Source organism: Gopherus evgoodei, chromosome 1, assembly GCF_007399415.2.
Source record: "Gopherus evgoodei ecotype Sinaloan lineage chromosome 1, rGopEvg1_v1.p, whole genome shotgun sequence".
NCBI classification, from domain to species: Eukaryota; Metazoa; Chordata; order Testudines; family Testudinidae; genus Gopherus; species Gopherus evgoodei.
In genome coordinates this window covers 213,559,318-213,568,891 of record NC_044322.1, presented here as the reverse complement: position 1 = coordinate 213,568,891, position 9,574 = coordinate 213,559,318, and positions in this window count along the sequence as shown.

Sequence of the window (9,574 nt, the reverse complement as noted above, 5' to 3'; positions counted from 1 at the left end):
AAGAGTTGTCATGACTAAATTGGGAGCACACCATTTAAAATTGTGGGCTTTACTACAAAGTACTAGACCAAGAAAAAAAAAAAGAACTACTTAAAGAGGAGAATCAATAATAACTTCTGATTTGAAGTCCTTCGTCTGCAAAGATGCCTTCTTGAAACTAGAACACTGTAGTTAGTATCCTGCCTGAATGCTACATTCTTACCACTTGGAGAATATGTGCAACAAAAAAAGAAAAAGGAAAATATACCCCTTATACTTCCAAACAAACCAATGTGGCAGCGGCAATGCAATTGCGAGGAAACCCATGTGCATGTTCATGATGATTGGCTTTCATAAATCAGTGGCAGGGCTGAATTTTAGTAAAATAGCTATCTAATTTTTTGATCACTTTGTAAAATTAAGTTATGTAAATGCTGGTTATTTGCAGCATAACCTTTCTGAAAAAACCTCAGCTGATATCAGGTAATTATTTGTGAAGCAAATGTAATACTTTCTGCCCCATGCCAAGTCATTTTAATGGAATCTGTATGGTGTAATGTGGATCAGAAATACCTTTGCAACCCGTCACTGCTGAAAATCACTAGAGCTGGATCCATCTCCCCATGTTTACCTAGCAACCAAAGTCGCGTTGCTAATGTGAAGGTCGCCCCATATGAACCCATCAATCAGCGAGCTGGTGTTTTCAGCCCCATACTAATTTTGCTGCTACGTTCAATAGAACAGTTTTAACCCTTTATTGTTTATAGGTGGCTACTTATATCGGTGATTTAGGAAAGGAAATTCCAAAATTATATCAAAAATTATCTTCATAAAAGTAGCAGATATAGTGTATGTTCATACATACGTATGAAAAACATATGTATGTGATCTTAGACTGTATTCAGAGTTGTCATTTTCCTACTGAATACTTCACAATACAGTGTATCTAATTGAACTCTGTGTGCAGTATTTATGTTTCGAGTACACCAGCTGCATAATCCTCTACATTATTCACTCTGTGCTGAATATTAAGTATGTTAGGAATATAAATATGGTTTTGTTTGTTTGTTTTTTAAGTCAAGATATTTCCATAATACTATGATATGCTTAATATAAGGTAATTTAGATTTTCTAACAACTTTAAATGATTTCTACATGAGTGTATTCCTAATGTGATTTGGCTAGAGATATATGCCAAGACTATAAATATGGTCAGCTGTCCAGTTATACTTTTAGGTAACACTATTACTATATGCCCTTTCACTTCATAGAGGCCCATTTCTTCAATCTTTGTGACTAATGAGGGCTAAACTATTTGTGGTATTCACAATTAATTTGTCAAATGTAGTCTTTTTTCCTGTTCCTAAATTTTCTGCAAAGAAATCATGATTACCACTAATGTATTTGTTATTAGAAATTGCTCAACTCATGTTTTATACTAACATATTTCAGTTTATAAAGTGACTGCTGTAAGTACTGACTCAAGTATTTGATAGTCACAATCCAAAAATTGAGTTTGTTTGATGGCACGAAGAGGTCAGTTGGTATGTTTCTGTTCCCTGATTAGATGAGCGCAACTCTTAGAATAAGATTCCTGGTACAAATGTTTGTGATCACAAGCTTGAAATTTACTTTCTGTGAATATTCTGCAATATTCTCTTAAAATCTGTGATTTCATCAAGCATTCCTGCAAGTGCAAACTATTCACTAGAGTATTCACAGGAAGAAAAACACCAAAGTGAAACAAACCCAGTCAATGTAAACTGGTTTACAATTTTAAACAAATGTTGATAAGCAATTTTTGGCTGTATTCACCTTGCTGTATTTACCACTAACATCTGAAATCATTTTCTTGTGTGCTTGTAGTTCTCTTTATAACCAAGAACTTAGAAGCTGAATTCACTCCAGTAGCACTCTATCGCAGTCAACAGTTACAATGGGGTTGATTTTGGCTTGTTCAGTGTTTTGTTGCTTCAGTAAAATCTAATGACAAGTCATTAGAATGACTGTGATGACAGTGGTAGCAGTAGCATTCTGTGGTGACCGAGATGACAGTATAAGGTGCTAATATATCTCAGTGATTAATATGGTATAAGAACCTAAATAGGTTAGACTGAATTAGAAATGTATATGCTGACTTTAAACAAAGTAAAAAAACCTCTTCTGTTTTTGTTGCCAAGCTATTTCAACCCACTGTCTGGCTTTCTGGCAGTAAGGATCTTTCAAGAGAAGCCACAAGATCACCATCTTACAGTGCAGCTCGAACAGCCATCTAGACATGACCTTTTCTATGCACTGCCTGCTCATATTTGAGGCCACAACACCGGAAACACCCTGAGGTCAAAAGGGCCAACTGCTCTGAGTGTGTTGCATTACCACTGAGGAGCTCAGATATAATGAAGTCATTCCTCCTAGCTCAGAGGCTGAAATTGTCACTCCCACAGCATTCCCACAGGTGCCAGTCCAATCTGAGGAAGCTGTGGGGTTGCTCTTCCACTCTGGTCTCTGGCAGGAAAGCACAGTATTCTGGCAGCACAGTGTTCCAGTGGACTGGACACTATACTAAAAGTCAGAAGACCTGAATTCTCCTTCTAGTTCTCCTGCTGTCTCATTCTCTGATCATAACTACATCATTTCCTCACTGTGGCCTTGTCTATATTACAAGTTTCACCATTTTAGACAAGATTTTTTTTAAAAAATCAATTTAATTCAGCCAGTGCCACCCTTGTGTGGCCAGTCTGAAACTGACAGAAACTGGCTTACATGGATTTAGGTAAAGCAGGTAAGGAAAACATGCTAAACTGACACAAGCCAAATTCAAAATTAATTTAAGAGTGCTCACCCAAGGGTTCACACCAGTTTAATTCAAGCAATTTAAAAACCAATTTTAGTTAAACTGGTAAAACTCTCAGACAAGGCACCTATGCCTCCTTTTCTCCATTTGTAAGAGGATTTGTAAAGCTCTTGGAGATCTATGGATAAGAAGTGCTGAGTATTATTATCCTCAGGGCCAACAAGCTTCCTGTTCTGTGCAGACTTTACACTGTTCTTTGTCCTGCTACAGAGCAATTCCTGTTATGGGCAATATTTTTCCAACAAAATCATATATCAGCCCCCAACAAGGGCAGCTGCATATATGCATGGTTTCAACAGCCTCCTTGCATCATTAAACACACTTAAGTTTTTCATGATTTTTATGGTGGTTTTAATTTTACATCTTGTTCAGAAATGACTTTTCACATTGTCCTGCTCACTTCATTCACTTGAGAGCCGTAAGCACCAATGACTTTAATGGAGCTGCTCCTGGATTACAACATGAGATCAGCATTAGGTGTGTTGACTTCCGTGGGACCCCCCACACAAGTAAGGAGAACAAGACTTGGCCCTTCATATCTTGTTCCTTTCAAAGTGCCTGGTTTCAGTAAGTCACTGCCAGAACCCTTTATTTCACAATCCCCAGAGTCTCTAGCCATTTTGCCCAATCTGTTTGGCAAACACTTTTGGGTAATGGACATGCGCATAGAAATCAGGCTTGCATGCAGAACAATTCATTATATAGAAACAGGGTAAATCTGTAAGCTGCTTGGGACAGGGGCTGTCTTTTTGTTCTGTTTGTACAGCACCTAGCACAATGGGGTCCTGGTCCATGACTGGGGATCCTAGGCACTAGGGCAGGGGTCAGCAACCTTTCAAAGTGGTGTGCCAAGTCTTCATTTATTCACTCTAATTTAAGGTTTCTTGTACCGGTAATACATTTTAACATTTTAGAAGGTCTCTTTCTATAAGTCTATAATATATAACTAATCTATTGTTGTATGTAAAATAAATAAAGTTTTTAAAATGTTTAAGAAGCTTCATTTAAAATTAAATTAAAATACAGAGCCCTCCGGACCAGTGGCCAGGACCCTGGCAGTGTGAATGCCACTGAAAATCAGCTCATGTGCCGCCTTCGGCATGCGTGCCATAGGTTGCCTACCCCTTCACTAGGGCAATACAAACCATACATTGGCAGGGTTGGCTCTGGAGACCAACAACAGAACAGCAAGCAGTACTGGAGGTCAGGATTGAGGCAGTGATGTGCTGCCAATACTTTAACAAGGGGCTGCCACAAAAGCTAGTCTCCCTCCCCCACAACTAAGAAGGGAAGCACCACCCTTTTGGCAAATACTTCCTACTAAGTTGTCCAATAATGGCAAAGTTTATCATTCTCCTTGCAATGCATATTGCAGGCATAACACAATGTGTAGAGTCTGTACTGTGGGGGAGAAAGGTGGGTTACAGCAATAGCAGGTCCAGGGGATTCTCTCCTATGAAGAGTTTTTTTAAATCTTTGCCACTTGGTGCACTAAGGTGCATCCCAGAAGCAACATTATATTTATACACATATATGGCTGTTTCGGAGTCCCAGAGATAAAGGTGATGTGTGGTGAGGGTGTTTTAGCAGTTTCCAGAGAGGTGTGAGTTCGTCAGAGGATGGGAAATCAACTCAACCTTCTTTTAGTTGAGTGGCAGAATGTTAACTTGGGGTTCCTGGAGGTCCTTGAGAGCCCCCTCCCAGTGCATTAATGGACTGAGGGGAATTGGCAGAGCAGTGAGGGGAGCCAAGCACTGGAATGGCTAAAGGTGTTTCAGGTCAAGGTTAAGGAGCATCATCAGATTTTTGGCATGAGGAGAAAGAGGAGACATTTAGAAGTGAATTAGTTAAAAAAGTTATTTGCCACAAAAATCTGTCAGTCTTCCATAGAGGATTAGGTCCAACTGCGCAAGGGAGCTCAGGCACACACATTCACATTCACACTGTATCGCTAAGGTCTTGGAGTTAATTATAGCTCTGAAATCTGACAGAGAAAAATTAGAGGGGAGAGGGACAACTGCAGGATCCTGGGGTGAAGGGTCTGATTTCCAGTGTACTCTGCAGCCCACCAAAGATCCACACTTTGTAAAAATAAAGTTCAGCGGTTTCTCGTCCCTGTCTGCTGCTTTTCCATTGCATCATGTGAGCTGTGAGCCACTTGTCTTCACACTGCCCAGCCCAGCTGATGCCAGGCGGGGAAGGTTTGTTTCAATGAGAAATATAAATAAATCATGATTTCTGGGATCTCTTACTAATACCCTCTTTTCTTTCTAATTTCTTCCCAGGGAGAAGTTTGGAGGCCAAGAGTTAAAGTTTCTCTCTTCCTAGACATGACTGCAAATCCCTTTCAGGCCTGGAAGTGGAATAAGACAAGCAGGTTTTGAGTGAGTTCCAAACACAAAACTCATAATACGTCATTTGGCCCTGCTGGCTGTTTGATTAGGATGGGTGAGCTGAGCTGGACAGGGCTCCCACTTTTGATAGCAGGAGTGGATGACATATGCACTGCAGCTGCTTGACTGTGCAGCACCTGGGACTTCAGTGTGTATCACTTCCCATACACCTGTAGCTCCCTATGTCTAAACAAGGGACCCAGGGACAAATACGAATAAAACGGAGCAATCTTTAAGTAAGAGCCAGGTTCTGGAGCCCACCTGAGGAGGTCACGGCATGAGTCAGGGGTGTCAGTGCAAAGAACACAGAAAGCTGGGGCCGCTGTGCAAGGCTGCTTCTTCTGGGTTGGGTGAGGGCAGACTGAAGACTGATCCAACTTCCACAGACTGCCAATACTCCCATCGACCAAACCACAGCCAGAAATTGGTGTTGGACCCCCATTTCTAGTTCTATGCCATTGGAGGATGCCTGGTGCAATGGGGCAATCCTTCTGTGTCTGGATTTGCTGGCTCTACAGCCAAAATCTGCTGGCTCTGTGACTGAAAGGGGACGCGCTGCATTAAGGAATCTAGGCCAGGTCTCTAGGCACGAATGAACAGTGAAAGTAACAAGATGTTACTCCGAGGCAAAATAGGATGTGAATTTATAGTGCACCAGTCTACTTGACAGTAACTTCCCATGCGCACGCTGCTACAACACACTAAAAGTCCCAGTATGCCAAACCACACTCAGGACTTTCAATTCACTCTAGTAGTGTCCACATGGGATGTACTGTGCAGCAAGCTGGGGCATTATAACGTCACACCTGAGCTTGCCACACAGTAACTTTCCACACAGACAAGCCCACAGAGAGAGTGTGACATAATGGGAATAACTGAGATCTGGTGGCATGATTCTCATCAATGAAATGTCAACATAGAGGGATACAAGCATTCCAGGAAGGAGAGAAAGAGAAGAAGTGGTAAAAGGGACAAGAGGATAGCATCTTCTAAAGTAAAAAATGTTTAAAATTAGTAGGCCTGGATACCCTACTCTGACGAATTTAAGCACAGATGGTTGCTCCTGCTTTCAAGAGTTTAAGCAGAGCTGGTTGAGGCATGGTGGATAGTTGATTTTAATTTTCAGTACTGTCATAACATTTTTTCCCAGATCTGCACCTTAGCGTCCAAAATATGGGTGTTAGCATGAAAATCTCCAAGCTTAGTTACCAGCTTGGACCTGGTACGGCTGCCATCAGCTAGGAATTATACAGTGCCTAGCTCACTGTGGTCTCCCCAAAACCTTCCCTGGGGGACCCCAAGACTCAGATGCCTTGAGTCTTACAAAAAAGGGAAATAACCCCCTCCCCTTGTTTCCTTGTTACTTCCTCCCAGGCTCCCCTCCCTGGACGACCCTAGGAGATTCCCTGCTTCCAGTCCTGGAAACACAAGTACCGAGAGATCTAATCTCTCCCCCTCACCCAGAGGGTATGCAAAGTCAGGCTTAGTAAATCTAACACAAAGAGATTTTACCCTTGACTTCTTCCTCCCACCAATTCCCTGGTGAGCTGCAGACTCAATTCCCTGGAGTCCCCACTAAAGAAAAACTCCAACAGGTCTTAAAAAGAAAGCTTTATATAAAAAAAGAAAGAAAAAGACATTAAAAATAGTCTCTGTAATAAGATGACAATATACAGGGTCAATTGCTTAAAAGAAAAATGAATAAACAGCCTTATCCAAAAAAAATACAATTTAAAACCTTCCAGCAACTACACAAATGTAAATACAAAAGAAAACAATATAAACCTATTGTCTTACTATCCTTGTACTTACAACTTGGAAATAGAAGGTTAGAAAGCCTGGAGATAGAAAAAATCACTCTCAGAGCCGAGAGGGCACAGACACAAGACAAAGAACAAAAAACTCACACCCAAAACTTCCCTCCACCCAGATTTGAAAAAGTTTTGTTTCCTGATTGGTCCTCTGGTCAGGTGTTTTTTGTTACCCCTTTCCAGGTGAAAGAGACATTAACCCTTAGCTATCTGTTTATGACCAGTACATCCAGGAATGCTGAGAAAGTTCTAGAGGACTAGAAAAACATTAAGTCTTTAAAAAGAGCAAATGTGATTTCCTGTGTAATTCTAGACTGGTTACCCTGACATCAATGTTAGGCAAAATCAAGGGAAGGCTGGCTGGTTATGAGGTGGAAAAATCTGCAAAACTTTTACGATCTTATTTAAGTTGTGAATATCATGAAACATTTGTTCCTTTAGTTTCTCCATAGTTTATAATGGTTTTAAAAGGGAAATTAATTTAAAACATATTTACTAACTAAACACCAGCCTGTGCTCAGCAAGCCAATGATAAAGATTCTTGTTTAAAGTAATTCATGCCCTGCACAGGAATACCTCCCTCTCCCACCCAGAAAAGAACCCACGAAAAACCTCTGCAGCAATCCAGAACTCAAGTTCTTCCAGAGACCATTAGAACTCAAGAATACTGCAAAAGATTGACATTCTTTTCTAAATCTTGAATATATTTTTGTAATGGTTCTAAATTTGGCTAAATTAATTCTCCTTTCCCTATTCACATCCACAGGTATTCAGGAGTAGAATTGCATTACATTTTTCATGCAAAATGTTTTTCTTCATAGATTCTAAGGCCTGAAAGGACCATTGTCACCACGTAGTCTAACCTCCTGTATAACGCAGGCCATGGAACTTCCCCAAAATAATTCCTAGAGCAGAGCTTTTAGAAAAAACATCCAGCCTTGATTTAAAAATTGTCAGTAATGAAGAATCCATCACCAACCTCAGTAAGTTGCTGTAATGATTAATTACTCTCACTTAAAAATTTCTATCTTATTTCCAGTCCGAATTTGTCTAGCTTCAACTTTGAGCCACTAGATTTTGTTATACCTTTGTCTGCTAGATTGGCGTGCCCATTATTAAAAATGTGTTTGCCATGTAGGTACCTGAAAAATATAGATACAGGTAACCAAAATAATAAGTGAATTTGAGTTGAATTCACCAAATTATTTTGGTTGGAAAAAAGCAGGAAAAAAATCCAAATGTTTCATTTTAACATTTTTGTTTGACTGAAACATTTAAAAAAAAAAAACTTTGCCAAGAAGGCCAACAGCATATTGCACTGTATTAGTAGGAGCATTGTCAGCAGATCGAGGGAAGTGATTATTCCCCTCTATTCGGCACTGGTGAGGTCACATCTGGAGTATTGTGTCCCCCCACTACAGAAGGGATGTGGATAAATTGGAGACAGTCCAGTGGAGGGCAATGAAAATGATTAGGAGGCTGGGGCACATGATTTATGAGGAGAGGCTGAGGGAACTGGGCTTATTTAATCAGCAGAAGAGAAGAGGGAGGGGGGATTTGATAGCAGCCTTCAGCTGCCTGAAGGGGGGTTCCAAAGAGGATAGAGCTCGGCTGTTCTCAGTGGATGGGTGGGGTTCTGTGGCCTGCCTTGTGCAGGAGGTCAGACTAGATGATCAGATTGGTCCCTTCTGACCTATGAGTCTATGAGTCTATGGTGGCAGTTGACAGAACAAGAAGCAATGGTCTCAAGTTGCAGTGGGTGAGGTGTAGATTGGATATTAGGAAACACTGTTTCACTTGGAGGGTGGTTAAGCACCGGAATGGGTTACCTAGGGAGGTGGTGGAATTTCCATCCTTAGAGATTTTTAAGGCCCAGCTTGACAAAGCCTTGGCTGGGATGATTTAGTTGGTTGGCCCTGCTTTGAGCAGGGAGTTGGACTAGATGACCTCCTGAGGTCTCTTCCAACCCTGATATTCTATGATTCTATGATCACCAACCCCAATGGGAGGCGTTCTCTTATCACTGTTGTTAATCCAATTCCCCAGGAGGTGATAGTTAGGTCAAGGGAAGAATTCTTCCATCAACCTAGTGCTGTCTACACCAGGGGTTAGCTGTGTCACTCAGGGATGTGAAAAATCCACATGCTTCAGAGGGAATGAACAGAACAGGGTAATTATCAAATGATTTGTCCCCAGCAGTCAGTCCCAGTTTGTCAGTCAGAGACATAGGGACCCAAAGCATGGGGCTGTGTCTCTGACCATCTTGGCTAGTAGCCACTGATGGACCTATCCTCATTAAATGTAGCTAATTATTTTTTAAACCCATTTATACTTTTAGCCTTCACAACATCCCCTGGCAGATTGACTGTGCACTGTGTGAAGAAACACTTCCTTTTGTTTGTTTTAAATCTGCTGCCTGTTAATTTCATTTGGTGACCCCTAGTTCTTGTATTCTGGGAAGGAGTAAATAACAATTCCTTATTTACTTTCTCCACAGAGGTCATGATTTTATAGACTTCTATCGTACCCCTCATTGT